The sequence below is a fragment of the Camellia sinensis genome, chromosome 4 (assembly GCF_055761805.1).
Source record: "Camellia sinensis isolate YWXY chromosome 4, ASM5576180v1, whole genome shotgun sequence".
Classification (NCBI taxonomy): Eukaryota; Viridiplantae; Streptophyta; class Magnoliopsida; order Ericales; family Theaceae; genus Camellia; species Camellia sinensis.
In genome coordinates this window covers 187,302,330-187,321,623 of record NC_138964.1, presented here as the reverse complement: position 1 = coordinate 187,321,623, position 19,294 = coordinate 187,302,330, and positions in this window count along the sequence as shown.

Genomic DNA, 19,294 nt, shown 5'->3' with positions numbered 1-19,294 from the left:
CTAACCCCTTCTACAAGTGTTGGAGGCTGGTTATATGGAACAAAAAGAGGGAGTAAAGGTGGGGGAAAAGGAGACAAGCTTTCCCCCCACGAAATATCCCCCGAATTAAGATATTTTCTAGGGGATAAAGTACACAGCTGTAAAGTGAATAGTGTGAGGATCATGGCCGGCCAGGTATTTTTGTTGCAGGTGGCCGGCCGGCCACACCCCCTAGCCGGTCAGCTAGGGGTCAAAAGGGTCAAGTTGGTTTAGTGGCCGGCCACCACATAATGGTGTCCTCCCATGTGCCCTCAACACAACCCTGTGGTTAAAAGTCCAAGAAAGTGGCTCAAGGGTGTTCAACATTGGCTCGGAAGGAGGGGATCAAAAGGGTCAAGCAACATTAGTGGCCGGCCACCAACTTTTAAGGTCCTCCCATGTGTGTACATCATAAGTATGTGGTTCAAAGTTCAAGAAAGTGGGCCCAATGTGTTCAACATTAGCCCGGAAGGAGGGGTTCAAAAGGATCAAGTAACATTAGTGGCCGGCCACCAACTTTTAGGGTCCTCCCATGTGTATACATCACAAGTATGTGGTTCAAAGTTCAAGAAAGTGGGCCCAAGGTGTTCAACATTAGCCCGGAAGTGTGAAAAACGGGCGTCGAAGGGCATCAGAGGATATATAACTGGTTGCTGCAACAATTACTGGCCTCCCACCCTTCAGTGACCTTCCCAGTGATAAAACAGAGGTACCTGCCAAAAATGAACGAAAACCGTTGCAAAACGAATGTTCGGGGGCCAAAACGCGCAGTTTGAGGTCCCGAAAATGGGCTGTTAAGCACCAAAAGTGGCATTCGGCCACGAAGTCGGTTTCTCAGACCCCAGTGTCCCTCAAAAGGGAGTAGAAAGGAAGTATGCCAAAAATCAGAACAAACGGAGATGGTTAGGCGGTCCCGAACCGAGGCACACGGCCTGACGGCTCCGAAAACCGGGAACTGGACTCCGGAATGGGCAAAATGGCCTGCGGCCACAAAATGTAGCCTACGGCCACTGAGAGATGGTCTACGGGACCTCTCCCTCCCCTCAGAAAAAGGAACAGCGAAAACCGAGCCTGGTTCGCAAACCGAGGCAAAGCACAAAAGAGGGTTCGGAAGTCCGGAGGTAGGGCTCACAGCCGCGACTCTGAAACTTCTGAACGAGCACATTATGTAATATCACCAAGCACTCAATCGGTGACGTCTGAGTCTTAAGGTCGGTCAAAAATGGGGTGTCTACAGTAACCCATACCAAAACCAAACAAGCCTTCTCCAACGGAGTGTAACGGGTCTCGTAATCCAGCATTTTCTTGCTCAGGTAGTAGCTAGCTCTTTCCACTTTGTCCTCAGACTCCTGTGCGAGCATGCAGCCCATTGTAGTTTCAGTCACTGAAAGATACAAAATCAACGATTTTCCCGGTTCAGGCAGTGACAACACAAGTGGGTTCTATAAATATTGTTTGATCTGTTCAAAAGCAGTTTGGCATCGGCCGTCCCATTGGGACTTCTTTCCTTTCTTCAGGAGACCAAAGAGTGGTTCACAAGTCAAGGTTAATTTTGCAATAAACCATCTTATGAATTGCACTTTACCCAGAAAGCCTCGCACCTCCTTTTCAGTCCTTCGTGGTGGCATTTCTAAGATGGCCTTAATTTTAGAAAGATCGACCTCGATACCTCTCTATGTGATCAAGAACCCCAGCATTTTTCCTGCTGTAACACCAAACGTACATTTCTGAGGATTCAGCCACAACCGAAACTCTCTGATCCTTTGGAAAAATTTCTACAAGGCGGTGTAGTGGCCCTCACTTTCCTTGGACTTGACAATCATGTCATCCACGTACACCTCAACCTCTTTATGGATCATGTCATGCAAAATTGTGGTCGCAGCCCGTTGATACGTAGCCCCAGCATTCTTCAGCCCAAACGGCATCACCCTATAACAATAAGTCCCCCACGGGGTGGTGAAAGCAGTCTTCTCCAGGTCTTCGGGTGCCATCAGAATCTGATTATAGCCTGAAAAGCCATCCATGAATAAGAGCAATGCATGCCCAGCAGTAAAGTCCACTAATTCATTGATATGTGGCAGAGGAAAGTCGTCATTCGGACTGGCTTTGTTCAAATCCCTGAAGTCCACACATACCTGAATTCTGTCATCCTTCTTCGGCACTGAAACTATATTGGCCAACCAAGTTGGGTATTCAGATACGAGCAGGAACCCTGCGTCAATTTGCTTGGTGACCTCTTCTTTGATCTTGAGAGCTCAGTCTGGACAGATCCTTCTGAGCTTCTGCTTAACAGGTCGGGCCTCTGGGTCAAGAGGGATCCGGTGCTATACAATCTCAGGATCGATTCCAGGCATGTCTTCGTAGGACCACGCGAAAACAACTTTGAAATCTTTTAACAAATCGACTAAGCATTCGTGCTCCTCCGAAGACAACGTGGACCCGATCTGAACCAGCCGCGGGTCCTTCTCAGTACCCACATTAATTTGGGTGATTTTATCAAACAAAGGTTTTACAAACCTCTCCTGCTCTTGATCAAGCAAATACTGCAAAACCTGAGGAATTTCTTCCTTGTCATTTTCATCAAAATTTTGAAATTCCTAATTAATGCAATAAATTAAGGGTATAGAAAAATACTCGGAAGCCATGGTAACATACACATCTCATGCAGTATGCTAAACCATAAACACTCACAGTGTACTCCGAGCCAAAACAGAGAACTAGTTAGAAATCATGCGTGATCTTAGTTCATGTTAAAATGGATAATGCAACACATGCAAAAATGCAACTAAAATAGGCTCGGCTATTCTAAGATATCATGTGAAATGCAACTTGATACATGTATTCAAATAGGTATTGAAATACAATGCAGTTAGTATGATGCGCCGAGCCCGGTGCATGCAAGATAGATGAATGAATGCACGCATGCAAGCATAAGTATGCTAATTGAAATATACCCTAAAACTAACCATCGTAAGCGGTTAAGTAAAATGGAGAAAGAAATGGGAGTTGGAAGACATGCATCACACACGCGCACACTTATTACAACAATTGGCCCTCTCAACGGAGGGTCCGAAGAAGAAGCTAACTAGCTAATCTAAGCTAATTAAACTAATTATTACATCACAAAATTGAATAACTAGCTACAACTAATTGTTACAACACAAATGGAATAGCTAAGCACATTAGCTAATTAAGTACAAAACCAAAGCGTAAACTAGCTAAGCAAATTAGCTAAGTAAAGCAGTAAAACAGAAGCCTCAAGGCGGGAAGTATATGCATGCTCGGTCGCCTTGTTCGGAAATCTAACGCAATACCCCGATTTGCCTCTGTTTGCTACTGTTCTCAGAACCTTGCACAAAGCTCCAGAAAGCTTCTAACTCACCTTGGGGACCTGTGGGAGGGCTGCCGACCAGTTGTTGATGCTTCCAGCCACTGGCCGACCACTTTTTGTTGCTGCAGACCAGAAAAAGTAGTCAGCCAGCTAGTTTTTCTAGCTGGCCGGCCAGTTTTTGCTATACTTCTCCAATTTGATGAAACAGAAAGCAAGAAAGGGCATGGCAATATATTTCCAAGATATGTGTGCACAACCACCCTCCCTATCATTTCATGAGCTTAAGGGAGTGTAGTTCTCAACCCTCGGGCCACCAATCACGCATCTCGATACATGATGGCCGAGAAGCCAAATTGCACAATTCAATGTAAATGAATGCACACATAAACACAAAGCCTAAAACTCTATCATGTATGATCAAGAGCGTCGGCGATCGAGAATTGAGGCACGTTTCATTACTTCAAGTATGAAACATCCCTCGTTTCCCGTGTTTAGACTAACACCTAATCCAAACAAAATGCAACAAATAACATGGCATACACGATGCAATTCAACATCAAGCATGCAAACATGCAATGCAAGGGACAAGTGTGCAACAACATGCAATGCAACATGGCATACTCAATGTAATGAATGACATGGCATACTCAATGCAATGTGATTATGGCATACACAATGCGAACAAGAACATGGCATACACAATGCAAACAACAACATAACATGCACAATGCAATATAACATGGCATACACAATGCTCAATGGACTTAAACCGAATGTGGGTAAACCTCAGCCATGCCCAAAACAGTGGCCATGGTGATGAAACTAAGGCATGAAGAGCATATACAAGCATGCACATACAATGACCCATTGACTAGGCATAAGAGCACAACTCTCAAGAGTGCTCAAGGAGTGACAAACATGGAAGTGTAACAACACTATAAGCTCTGAAATCAAGTGTGAAATGATGCCAAATCATTCAAACAACACAAGGAAAGCATGCAAGGGCCCTAAAGCATTAAAGTTAACAAAGAGGACTATAAAGGAGACATGCAATACATGGCACAAAGGCATGAACCAACCATGGACAGAGCTTAATTAGGTCTAAACAAAGACCAAAACATGCTAAGATGGGGGCTCAAGGACCTAGGCAAGATGGCATACATGCTAGGCCGCAAACAAGGTAACAAAGCATAACCCTTAAAGGCATTCAAAGCATGAAAGAAGTAGGAACATGGCAATGCTACATACTCTGAAATGTCATGTTAAGTGATGCTAAATCATGTACACAACACAAATGAAGCATGCTATGGTGCCCGAAGCTTGAAGCTAGCATAGGCATTTGTACTACAACTATGCAAAACATGAAGCATATGGTCAAGGCAACCCAAAACAGTCCTAGAACATGTCAAAATGAGTCTAAAACATATATGGAAGGAAGCCAAAACAAGCTAGCATAAAGGGCATAAGGCAGATGTATGTAAGGCAAATAAGGTGGATTACACTACACCTATCAAGGCCAAGCATGAGATGGCTTTGTCACGACCCAAACCTGCCCCTATGGGTTTAGTACCGTAACCGGCTAGTAATGCGAGATTACCGAAGGCCTGCTTAACAGTAATACAGCAATACAGAGTACAGGGACTGGCGAAAGCCAAAACAGTAATTAAAAGATGTCCAATGAGCTGTGACAGTCTGTATACAAAAAGACTTTTCAATACACATGTACAATCAGTACCAAAACAGTATGTACAATATATACAATCATTCATGACAGGGACTTAATCCCTATTAGAACAGTACAGTACAACATCATTCAGTCTATACAGAACATAAACAAAGAGCGGGAAAACTAAAACACCCCAAGCAGCCTCAGCTTGAACAGTTCTGGAATCTCAAAATGAGGCACAAAGGTTGGCTTGACAAAACAGGAGTTAAGCTTGACGCCCCTAACAACGGTCCGGTGCCTGAACACCTACATATATATATGAGTAGTGAGCTAAAGCCCAATGAATAACATATGCGTAAAGAGGTTAAGAATGAATGTCCTTTCAGTATTGAAAACAGTCATTTAAACAGTATATCAGTCATTCAGTTTGTGGCTCATAAATCATGCCACACAGTAATTCAGAAACTATAATAGTCATATGTGGTACACCCAATAGCAAAACAGTACAGTAGGTCTTAACAAACCGAGCAGTCAATGATGGCCATCAGTAATGGTTCCAAACGTGGGAACCGACAGAGATCTCTGTAACAGTAGCAGTAACAGTTCAGTAACAGTATATTGCTATGGATGCCACGAATACAGTTCACAAATAGGACAAACATTCATTCAGTAAACAGTGTCATTTCATAAAGCAGTACAGTCATTTGTTCAGAAAATAATCTCAATTGAACATATCTTTACAACATTGTTGCTCACAAAGTTCTGGGCTACAGATAAGCTAGTACACGTCCTCGGATGCCAACCCTACACAGTTACAGAGTGAACACACACTAAGCTACGCAGTTGGAAAATAATAACTTAATCCCTATCTTGACTCGGTGTAGTTCTACATTAATATCCTCATTAAGATACCTTAAACTAGGCCTAAGAATGCCTAGAATTGAATGAGAATGCAAAGATGCATTTTAAAAATATTTTCAAAATTTTCAGAAAACAGAGGTCCCGCTCGAGCATGGGTTTCCCCGCTCTAGCGGACATGCAAACAAAAGGCTCCGCTCGAGTGTAAACTTTCCCGCTCGCCGCTCGAGCGTAAACTTTCCCGCTTGAGCATACTGCAAAAGTACTGGATGTGTGAAAATCACGCTCGATGGGCGCTCGACACCGCTCGATGGGCGCTTGACACCGCTCGAGCGTGTGACACAAGTCCTCGCTCGAACGTGCAAAACCCCGCTCGAGCGGACTGTAAACACAACAAAAGTGCTGGATACACGAATTTCCCGCTCGAGCGCCACTTACCCGCTTGAGCGGGAGTCCAAAATCTGGAATTTCCAGATTTGAACCTCAAGCTCAAAATCAAGTTTTAATGCATCAAATTCGATCCTTTTGGGCCAATTTTCTGGAAAACACTTTAAAACTCATAATATAACATGATTCAAAGCTCAATTTGTAAAATCAAGACCCAAAGGTGAGTCAATTAAACACAATTTCAACAATAATTCAAGAACATACTTCAAATGTAATATGCATGTGTTCAATCAAATCCAAAGCTTCAATTACTTGCTCAAATGAGCTCAATTGCCTAAAAAACAAGATGAATTCATGGACTAAGCTCAAGATATGAACATGCATGTGAAATTTCATGAACTAGAGCCTCAAGACTTCAAAATGTAAACATGCATGCAAGAATTAAGCCTCTATTCAACAATCTACAACCAATTTATGATCTTAAGCTCCTATTTACCATGAACCATACAACAATTAACTTGAATTCACAAACAAGAAGGTAAATGTCCTACCTTCGGTCTTGAATGCAAGATAAGGGAGCTCAATTAAGCAAATTACTCTTCAATTCCTATAATTTCCAAGCAAAACCTTCAGGGTGAACCTAATTTCTCTCACTCTCTCACTCAAGTCGGTTTTGGTCTCTCACAAATGAACAAGGATGATGTATAGCATAGATAAGTCAAGACTAAACAATTGTCTAGCAAAGCCCACTAATGGCAAAATGGCAATTAAGTCCAACTCTTGTAATTTATCAATATTTAATCTAATTTAATCATACCAAATCACATTCCAATTAAATATACCATAAAATCATATAAATCTTAATTAGCACAAAACATCAATCAATTTCAGATTCGGCCGCCGATAAGGCCTTCAATTTGCAGTTTAAAGCATAAAACATGAACATATAATTTAACAGTCAACAGATAGAATTGCATTCAAACTAGCACAATCAATCAATCAATTTAGTAATTCAGTCAGTCAGTCAATTAACATGCTTAATCATAGATTAGCACTAATCAGTGGTGTTATCAGTAAGCAGCGGTGGGGGTTGTCACAGGCTTTGCCAACAAAAATCAAAGTTATATCATAGCAAAATAACCCCAAAAACATACTGAAATGACAGCTCACAAGCTTAGGCATGAAGGCATACGCAATGGCTCATGTTTAAGGCATAAAGGGCAAACCCTCCAACGCATTGAAAGAGTGACAAATGCAAGTGCATGAACATGAAACATGGACTGAAATCACATTACAAATGATGCTAAATCATTCAAATAAGCCAAGTAATGCATGCTAGTAGACTTGATACACAAAGCTAACAAGCTAAAATGCACTATAGCTATACAAAGCATGGCATGCATAACCAAAACAATACAAATCAGAGTTAGAGAATGATAAAACATAGACAAAACCTTCTTAGAGTTAAGCCAAAATCATGTTAGAATGATGGTCTAAAGCATGATACACATTAGGCTATTTCATGAAATTGCACTACAAGTGCATGGAGCATGCATGGTATGACAAAACCAAACCTTAACAAAGGTATATGATGGCAAAACAACACCAAGAACATGCTGAGATAGGCTCAAAACAAGCTAGAATGACATGCTACTTTATGAAGTATACAAGACTAGTTTGTGAAATTTACACTACAAGTGTACTAAGCATGCATGAGGTGACAAAACCAAACCAAAACAATGGTATGCCATGCTGAAATAACCCCAAATACATGCTAAGATATGGCCAACATAAGCTTCACAAATATGCTCAAACATGAGGCAAATGAAGCAAGTATATAAGACACAAGGAGAATGGATGACCCTCTCCTATTTGGGACCTCAAAACACCATTTCCACCACTGAAATTCAGTGGTAGAAAGGTCATGCAAAGGCTAAAACAAGAGCCAAAAGGGATGACTCAAAACAAGGCCTAAGAGGGGGTAGGCTACCCCCAACACAAAAGTGACCTTAAACAAACATTTTAAGGACTGAAATACAGAACTTTTTGCAGTAGGAAGTTAAGTCTAAAACACCATGCAAATAGGTCTAAAAGCTTAAGCAAAGATAAGGGTTTTTAGGGTTAGAAACTCACCCTTAATGAACACCTTTAAGGCTGTAACTCCAGCACTCTTTTTGAACCCAAACCAACCCAGAAACTCCAAAACCAACTCCTAAGCACCTCAGCAATAAAAAGATGGTGTTTGAGTGTGTGTTTGTGTGTTAAAGTGTGGTAAAACTACACTTTTGAAGCACAAAAATGAAGCAAAAGGGAAAATAGAGACAAATATGTATCTATATCTCTCAAGAACAAACTTCTGAACCTAAAGGAGGAGGGAGGAGGTTCTCTCTTATAGAGAACAAAGAACAAGCTTGTTGGACAAGCTTTTGGCCTAAAGCCATCCCTCCATACACGTGTATGAAGGATGGCTTCTGTGCCTTCCAGCTGGCACAGCTGGCTCCAAAATATCTCCATAAAGGTGATGAAAAGCAGCCGACCACTTAAAGTGATCGGCCAGCTACTTATAGTGGTCGGCCGACCACCACAAGTGGTCTCCCAAGACAAAAAGTGGTCAGCCATGGGGGGAGAAGGTCTACAGCATGAAAACAATACAGTGGTGTGGTGGTTGACCAGAAAAGGTGGCCCAAAGACCAAGGAGACCAGTTGGCCGACCAAAAAATTGGCTGGCGGGGAGGAAAGTGGTCTCCAAGGGAAAGAACTGGTCTCCCACCCTTGTACCACCTTCCAAACAAGGAAAACAAGGTTTGTACCAAAACAAACCAAAAAAGATGCAAGACGAAAGTTCGGGAGGCAAAGCGCGCAGTCGAAAGCCTCGAAAACTAGTCTACCGGCATCAAAAGTGGTCTCCCGGACCACAGTGTCCCTCTAGGCAGAGGCAACAAGGTGTGGTTCAAAAACCAAGCCAAACAGAGAACGTTAAGCGGTCCCGAGTCAAGGCGCACGGTCGAAGACTCCGAAAATCAAAAACTAGTCTCCAAGCACGAAAAGTGGTCTACGACCACAAAAGGGGGGTTTACAAGACCCCTCCCTCCCTCCAGGGAAGGAAAACAAGGTTCGGTCCACAAACAGAGCCGAAGCACAAAGAGTTCAGAGGTCCGAAGGCAAGGCTCTCAGCTGAAACTCCGGAAACTCGAAACGAGCACAACATGCACAATCACCGAGCGCTCAATCGATGATGTCTGAGTCTTAAGGTCGGTCAAAAATGGGGTGTCTACACCGTCAAGCACCTAATTGGACAAAGGTAAGCATCTTGTATGAGTTACCCTATTGGAAGAAGCAAAAACTTCGACACAACATTGATGTCATGCATGTGGAGAAAAATTTTAGTGAAAATGTTTTCGGAACTATGTTAGGCATTGATGGAATGAACAAGGACACAGACAAGGAACGGTTAGACTTGGAAGATATGGGTATAAAGAAAGAGCTATGGCTAACACAACGACCCGATGGATCATATGTCAAGCCTCGAGCAATCTTTTCATTGACACCTGCAAAGAGGGAGGGTTTCTTTGAATTTTTAAAAACTGCCAAGTATCTAGATGGATATGCGGCAAACATATCCAAATTAGTGAATGTAAGAAATGGTAGACTAACAGACCTAAAAAGCCACGACTGCCATGTACTGATACAAAGAATTCTTCCTATTGGAATGCGTGGTTACGTGGATAAAGAAATTAGCATAACACTTTTTGAGTTAGGCAATTTCTTCCATGACCTATACTCTATGACACTAAGGCGAAGCGAACTGGAGAAATTAGAGAAACGTATAATACACATTTTATGCAATTTTGAAAAGATCTTTCCTCCAACCTTCTTCGATGTAATGATCCACTTGGTTGTTCATTTGCCTCGTGAGGTTATTTTTGGAGGACCCATACAATATCGATGGATGGACCCAATTGAAAGGTATTTTTTCCACTTATACTTGTAAATGAGATTTGCGTAAGTGTGTTGCATATGTAATTATACTCCTAATTCGTTCTCTCTTGAAGGTTTCTTAGAGCATTAAAAAAATATGTGACCAACCGAGCTCGACCAGAAGGTTCAATTGCCGAGGCTTACATTGTCAAAGAGTACATTACTTTTTGTTCAATGTATGTTGATGGGATTGAAACCGTGCATAATCGACCAGAACGGAATGAAGATCGCGGTGAACGTCAACAAGGGTTTACAGTATTCACAGAAACTGCACGTCCAATTGGTCTAATCACACGAGATGCTGAAATGTCTCAAGAAATTCGTGATATTGCTCATTGGTTTGTGTTGTACAATAGCACAGAGATTGAAAAGTATTTGGAGTATGTGTTTCATTGAATAAATATGTTTATGCTTAGCTTTTTTATTTGCGGAACTACGTAGTAATCACTTCTTTTCTTCTTTTTTTTTTGAGTAGGGAACACAAAAATCTATTACAAACTCAAGTTGGACATGACATAACCCACATACAACGACAAGAATTTCCCAAGTGGTTCAAAGAGAGGGTAAAACATTTATAATTTTTCGACATTTACAGCTTAAACAAAATTAAAGTTTTATAAAATGTCGTCATTCATAAATTATTTACTTATTGTTTGTTACATGTAATTGTAGATAAATAGATTGAGAACGGAAGAGTCATCAGAGGCAACTGATGAATTGTGGTCATTAGCAAATGGTCCTAATTTGCTAGTGAAAGAGTACTCAGCTTGCATAATCAATAGCAGCCGGTTCCATAAAAGATCTAGACAACCGTCGTACGAGTCAGAATAGTGGTGTGCTTACACACAGGGATCATGAAGAAAAATTGCATGACTTCTACAATCACTTATGCAAGGTTTTGGAATTTGACTACATATGTGGTAAAAAGGTTGTTTTGTTCCAGTGTGAATGGTACAACACCGGTAACACTGGTAGAAATAAAACAATACGATTTGATACATATTGCACAAGCATTGACGTCATAAGTCGGTAGTACCATTCTAACCTATTTATCATACCTAGTCAAGCTAAGCAAGTCTTCTATCTGAATGATACCAAATTGGGTAAACCTTGGAATGTCGTACAAAGGGTGCAACATAGGGGTGTCTTTGATGTTCCAGACACTAGTGATGGAGAATTATTGAATCCTTTAGAAAATAATGATGTGTTCCAACAAGAAAACATTACTGATGTTGTTCCAATTGACATTGACCCAATTGTTCGATACTATAGGGATGATGTTGAATTCAATGTTATTTCGGAAGTAGGGTCATTAGATGCGATAATGGAAGAGAATAGGGATGATGAAGGAGATGAAGAACTTAACATTCCTAATTTTGATATGGATCCTGATATGGATTATGATATATAATTTTTAGTATATCACTTTATTTTCGAACAGATGTTATTAATCAATGTAATTTTTATTTTATATGTTTATGTTACTTTCTTTTCCTTCTTTTATGTAATGGTGCATGATGACATTGTCTATATTTTTCAATTAAAGTTGAATTATGTTATATTGTTGTAGAAAATGGTCCGAGGCAAAAAACAATGGCTGAAACCAGGTAATTTGAGAACTAAGAAGCTAACAGCATACAAGAAACAAATAAATAAGCGAATCAAGGAGAACTGTGAGGTAATGAACAATCTTGGAGTGAAGAATATTACAAATTCTTTAGGGAGTGCGGTTCAACCCAAATGTGCAACTGCAAGGGAAAAGGGAATTAGGATTGAGGTAGATGATGATGTTGAGTATAACCCTTCGGAGAGTAAGGATGACAATGATGATGAGTCATTGGGTACCTTTGACCGCGAGGTATTATACACATTATTTTATATTTGTGTGTGAACGTGTCTTTTACTATTTACATTTCTTCTTCACATATCTTACACATCATATCTTTTTTAAAATAAATTTTAACTGTTTTAAATATCATTTTTACTGTTTGATTATGTTCTTTCAGGAACAACAGATGGCACTAGGACTCCGTTTACGGTCTCATTCAAGGCCTAACTCCCACTCCAGAGGAAATGATGGATCCCCCAAGTGAGGAGGTCAGTACCCAACCCTTATCACCTCATAATGTGCAACCTGAGGACGAGGTGATTGTATCTAGCATTGTTGGTAAGTTTGCAAAGTTGTTTTTAAGGTTTAACTTGCATTTGTTTACTTACTAACTCAACTACTATTATATCCTTACAGCATCACATGGCAGACATGGTCGTGGCCCGACACGCGGCATACAAACCCATCGCATTGTCGAGAAGGATGAGAAAATGTTAGTTCCTATACTTGAACAGTTTCGTGCACCAGTAGGAGACTCCTCCAAGCTAGTATCCAAGATTGGTATAGAGGTTCGAACATAGTTACCAGACCTGAGCGTTCGTAGGTGGAAAAAGGTGAATGTTGCTAATAAGGAGCCAATGATCCAACGCTTAGCGGTAATTATTGACAAACTCTTTTCATGTTTAGGCTCTGTTTCTTTGTAATTTTTAATTTTTTTTTCATTTTGCAGGATTAGTTTGATCTATAAGGCAATCGGACTGATGTAGCAAAAGCTTCAGACACACAGTTTGGTCGACGATTGAGTGGTTTCATCTATAAGTTGCACAAACAATACAAGCAACTTAAGGATACAATAGAGGAGGATTACGCAAGAAGCCACCCACCTGCAAGAGTTACTCTCAATCAGTGGACACCTCTAATTGACAAGTGGAATAGTCAAAAATTCAAGGTAAAATGTTTTATATATGTTAATTGTCAAAAATTAAGTTTTTTCTTACTAATGTTATCTTTTCTTGTTTGTATTGGTGTTTCAATTATGTAGGAACAATCACTAGCTAATATGAATAATAGGATGCAAATGAAAACAAAACATCGATGTGGATCAAAATCAATCCCGGTCAGGATACACAGCTCGGTGCGTTCTACTAATTTATTTTATTGGATTAGTAAGCTTTGTTATTTAAATCATTGAAATAACATTGACAAACAAATGAAGCAGATAATTGCAAATGGCAAAGCGCCTAATTTAGCAGAATTTTACAAGTCCATCCACTACAATTCAGACACGCATGAATGGATTTCATCGGAGAGCCAAGTTAATTATGTATGTACAAGGCAATGCCTTTCAATTTTGATAATATTATTTATTTTGTTGTGTAGGGTAGAATAACTAATACTTGTTTGATTTATTTCAAATTAATAGAACAACATGATACAGACGCAAGCAGAACACCTCTCGCAGACTAGTGCGATCCCCTTGACCCCAAAGAAGTTGTCAGTCAAGGTGCTTCAGCCAAGGCCAGGTTATGTGAAAGGACTCGGCATGAGGCCTTCTTCTTTGTGAATACAGTTGTTGCACCTGCTCTAAATAGTGACTATGTTCAACGCCTCGAGCTGCAAATAGCACAACAAAATGAACAAATTACAAGGTTTGAAAAGTCAGAGAAGAAACAAAGCAAGAAGATACAAAGTATCATAGAGTGTTTGAGGCAGAATGATATCACGGGAAATTTTGAGAGTGGGGAAAGTTCAGATTCTGATGGACAAGCTTATTGGTTAGTATATTATGTTTCTATGTTAATTTAGTAGAAATTTCTTCTTCAACTAAGATAGTGAACTATGCATGTAAAAGTCTGAGAAACATCACAAACACTGAAATATGCACGTTGCTCCCAATTAGGAAACTACTTTGAAATTTGCGCTATTCCAACATGTAGGCATGAAACTAAGTTAAAAAAATGAACTTTTGTAACGCTTAAGCTTGAAAATAGGCTACCGGAGGTCAAAATCATGCAACAGCCACGAGACGGTCTGGGGAACACGTCAAACACCTCGGGAGGGACCAATGTAAGTTGTGGAAACTTACGAAACTAGCATGGGACTCCCGGTTTAAAAACTAAGTCAAAAAATGAACTTTTTCACACTTAAGCTTCAAAATAGGCCACAGGAGGCCAAAATCGTGCAACAGCCACGAGACGGCCCGGGAAACACCTCAAACACCTTAAGAGGGACCAATGTGAGTTGTGGAAACTTACAGAACTAGCACGGGACTCCCGGTTTGAAAACTAAGTCCATAATTGCACTTTTTCACACTTAAGCTTGAAAATACACCACCGGAGGCAAAAATTGTGCAACAACCACGAGACGGCCAGGGAAACACCTCAAACAGCTCGGGAGGGACCAATGTGAGTTGTGAAAACTTACGTAACTAGCACGGGACTCCCAGATTGAAAACTAAGTCAAAAAATACACTTTTTCACACTTAAGCTTGAAAATAGGTCATCGGAGGCCAAAATCGTGCAACAGCCACGAGACAGCTTGGGGAACACCTCAAACACCTCGGGAGGGACCAATGTGAGTTGTGGAAACTTACTGGACTCCCAGTTTAAAAACTAAGTCAAAAAATATACTTTTTCACATTTATGCTTGAAAATAGGCCACTGGAGGCCAAAATCGTGCAACAACTACGAGACGGCCCGGGAAACACCTCAAACACTTCGGGAGGGACCAATGTGAGTTGTGGAAACTTACGGAACTAGCATGGGGACTCCCGGTTTGAAAACTAAGTCCAAAATTATACTTTTCCACACTTAAGCTTGAAAATAGACCTTCGAGGGCCAAAATCGTGCAACAGTCACGGAACGGCTTGGGGAACACCTCAAACATGTCGGGAGGGACTAATTTAAGTTGTGGAAACTTACGGAACTTGCATCGAACTCTCGATTTGAAAACTAATTCGAAAAATGCGTGTTAAATTGTATATTTTATGGATAAGATAATAATTGTCTAACATGCAATTTTTTATTTTTTTATTTTTTTTTTTGTGTTTCATTTTTTTGCAGATTCGAGATTTGATATGGACATGTTTGGTAATTTGGAGGGCAGATGGTAGCTCATTTTGTATTTTTGTTCATATTACCTTACATGTATTTTGGTGGCATTGTAAATTTTCTATTTTTGTTGGTATTACAGGGCATGTTAGGTAGTCCGCCCTTGATATTTTATTTTTGTTGATATTAGTAGACATGTTTTTTGATGGATATTAGGAGATGTGTTTGGTAATCCGCATGCGGTTGATATTATATTTTTGTGGATATTAGTAGACGCTTTTTGTGAATATTAGGAGACATGTTTATAATCCGCATACAGTTCATATCAGCTTACTTGTTTTCATTTTTCAGAAAATACTTTTCAGAAAATTCTACATTCTTATTTTCTGTGTTTTTTTGTTTTTACTGAATTTTTTTTAATATTTTAAGCAATTTTTTTACTTTTTAGACACACCTAACATAAATACACTTAAAAAGTAAAAAAATTATAAAAAAAATCTTTTAAAAATTCACTAAATACCAAAAATACAAAAAAATACAAGAATTCAGTACATTTTTTGTATTTTTAAGTATTTATTAATTTTTTTAAAATATTTTTCACAAATTTTTTACTTTTTAGATACATCTAACTAAGGTGCATCTAAACAAGTAAAAAAAAATGTTTAAAATTTAAAAAATATTCACTAAAAACAAAACAATACGAAAATCAAAAAACTGAGTTTTCAAAAAATTTAATTCAGAAAACTCAAATCAAACACACTATATTATATTTTTGTGGATAATGCTGAAATTCGATTGTGATGTTTATAAAAATAAACATATTTTTGTATTGATTTGTAATAGATATTTTATTGAACAGGTTATTGAAATGCGCAAAGGAATTGTTACTGAAAATAAAAAAAATTAGAAGAAACTAGTACCCTCATTTTTAAATTTTTTAATTTTTATTAGTGACGAAATAAAAGATTGTCGCTATTAGTTTTCAAAAAAATGTGACGAATAATTTTGTCACTAATGATATAATACCAAATAAATAATTTCGTCACATTTGCTGAATATTTCGTCGCTAAATTGAAATATTTGGTGACAAAATATTTTTCGTCATTGAAGAATTTTCTTTTCTGCTCATTTTAGTGACGAATTTTTTGTCACCTTAATCCATATCGTTGGTGAGGAAAACTTTCGTCACTAAAATCTATTTGGTGACGAAATATTTCGTCGCGAAAAATAATTTAAATAAAATATTATTTAGTTTTAGCGACAAAATTGATGTTATAGAGGACGAAAAATTCAACATTCGGAGACGAAACATTTCATCGCCAAAAATCAAAAGTAGGCGACGAAATTGTTTTTCGTCACTAGGTACTTTCAACGACGACGTATAGGCCACGAACGTGATGACACAATTTTTTCGTTGCAAGTCACTTTAGTAACGAAAATTTGATGTTTTAAGACAAAATCAGTCTGTCACCAAAGGCTTTTTTTGTTGTAGTGTCACACTCACTCACGCACTCTCTCTCTCTCTCTCTCTCTCTCTCATTTTTAATAAAAAATTAAAAAAAACTATTTTAATCTTTTTATTTTATTTTCATAAGATATACTTCTTCCATCTCAAAAATTATTCTCTTATTTCATTTTTCATTATCTCAAAATATTAGTCTATTTTCAAAAATTAAGGATAAAAATAATATAAATATATATTAAAAATTATATATATACTCCTTCTATTCCAAAATAATAATCCCTTTTGAAAAATTGAACTTTTTTTGTAGTATAACCATTGCACTTTAAAAAAATTAATTTTTTAAAATTACCCTTTGATAGTACATTTTTTGAAAAATATCAATTGTCATAATTGTACTTTTTATATTTTTAACCAATTTAAAAGAATGACAAAATACAAAATTTATATTATTTTTGTTCTTAATTTTTTAAAAGAGACTAATATTTTGAAATAATGAAAAATGAAATAATGGACTAAATTTTGGAACAAAAGAAGTATATTTTATAAAAATAAAATGAAAAAAGATTAAAATAATTTTTAAAATTTTTTATTAGAAATAAGAGAGAGAGAGAGAGAGAGAGAGAGAGTGAGTGAGTGAGTGTGAGTGTTTGTGAGTATGAGTGTGTGTGAGTGTGATTATAACTGTGACTGCGCGGTGTTTTGAGAAATTGATAAAAAAAAAATTAATTTTTTTGACTTTTTGAGTTTATTTTGTCTTTTTAAAATAAAAAATGTGAAAGATGATGTGATTTAAAATAGATAAAAAGTTAAAAATTATCCTCTTTTTTTTCCTTTTTTTTTTTTCAAAAGACTCTAGTGGTGAGAAGTGTGTCGGTGAGTTAATTGCTTTTTCTTTTTCTTTTTCTTTTTTTTTATTATTAAAGTTAATCTCAACTGCACATTTTGAATGGAATGATATAGGCCAATCTGGGCCATTGCCCGGATTAGAGACTGGAGAGGATCTCAACTCCTGAAAAGCAACCTTATCTGAAACCGGCGGGGGACCAAGGACAACACTTGTCCTTGTGCGACGTTGACACGAGACTCAAATCTCCGCTGTCAATTGGCTCTTCTACGTGGCGCTTCCATCACGTCGGTGACCGCCTTTCCCTTCCCCTGCCTGCCTGCCTTATCCAAACATGAAATCCCAATCCTATTGTCTAAAACAGGCTTTAATTATCGTACATAAAATAATCTTAGATATACATCAAGAAACTCTTCTTTAAAGCAATAAGATTATAATATTTTAAGTATATTATGGGTCCGTTTGGAAAGAGTTTTTTTAGGTTTTTTTTAGCTATTTTAATTACAAAAGATAAAATAGACTATTTTAGTTAAAAAAATAAAATATCACATCTAATCCATAATCATTACACTCTTCTCTCATAAAAAAAATCAAAAAAGTCAAAAAATTCTTTCCAAATCAAACTTTTTAACTCAGACTAAAATAACTAAAAAAATTAAAAAGTCAAAAAACCAAACCCACTTTCTAAACGGAGGCTATAAAACAACATCAAACAAAAATATATATATATTAGTCTCACTTCCCTGCGATAGCGATGGCATTGATTATTAGAACTGACGGTAAGAAAATCGATATTATCAAACGGAGAGACCAATTAAAATTTTAATTTTCAGTTAGTTTTTCATATAACGTACTATCCAGTTTTGAAAAAATTTACTCATCCAATAATGACCGAACCCATCAAAACATTGTTTATTTAAATATTTTTATATTTTTTATTCTATAATAAATAAATAAAAAGGTGTTTATAATAATTAATTTACATTCAATATAGAATTCCACAAATTTCTATAAAATTCTTAAAAACTGTTTACACCAAACTAAACCAAATAAAGTTAACCGAATCCTAGAAAAGAGTTTATTTCAATTCCACAACCAATGCTTGTGCATTAATTTTTACTAGTCTATATACGTCAGTAAGGGAGTGTGTATTATAGTAGCGATTTGAAGAAATGACAGATTATGGAAACAACCGCCAAGGCCAAGCTCGCCAAACCGACGAGTTTGGGAATCCTGTAATCCACACCAGTGGCGTAGTCAAAAATTCAGTGTAGAAAGATACAAATTAATGATAGTTTAATTCTATTTTTTAAAAAATACTTTTAAAAAAATTATACTTTCTTATTTTTCATCTTTTTTTGTTTTTACTATCTTTTTAATATTTTAAGTATTTTTTTTTTGTACTTTTTAAATATACCTATATATATATATATACCTAAAAAGTAAAACAATTGTGAAAAAAAAAATTTAAAAATTCACTAAATACCAAAAATACAAAAAAAATACGAGAATTCAGTACATTTTTTATATTTTTATGCATTTATTAATTTTTTAAAATATTTTTTCGCAAATTTTTTACTTTTTAAATACATCTATGGCCCCTTTTGGGAAGTGGGTTATAATCCACTTCCCAAATTATAACTCACTTCCCCTCTCACAAAAAAGCTGCTTCAGCTTTTAACCAAAAAATTGATTATAACCATCTTCCTAAAATAGTCCTAAGTAAGATACATCTAAAAAAGTTTTAAAAAAATGTTTAAAATTTTAAAAATATTCACTAAAAACAAAAAAAAAACACGAAAAATAAAAAACTCAATTTTAAAAAAACTTAATCCAAAAAACTCAAACTAAACACACTGATTAATTTTT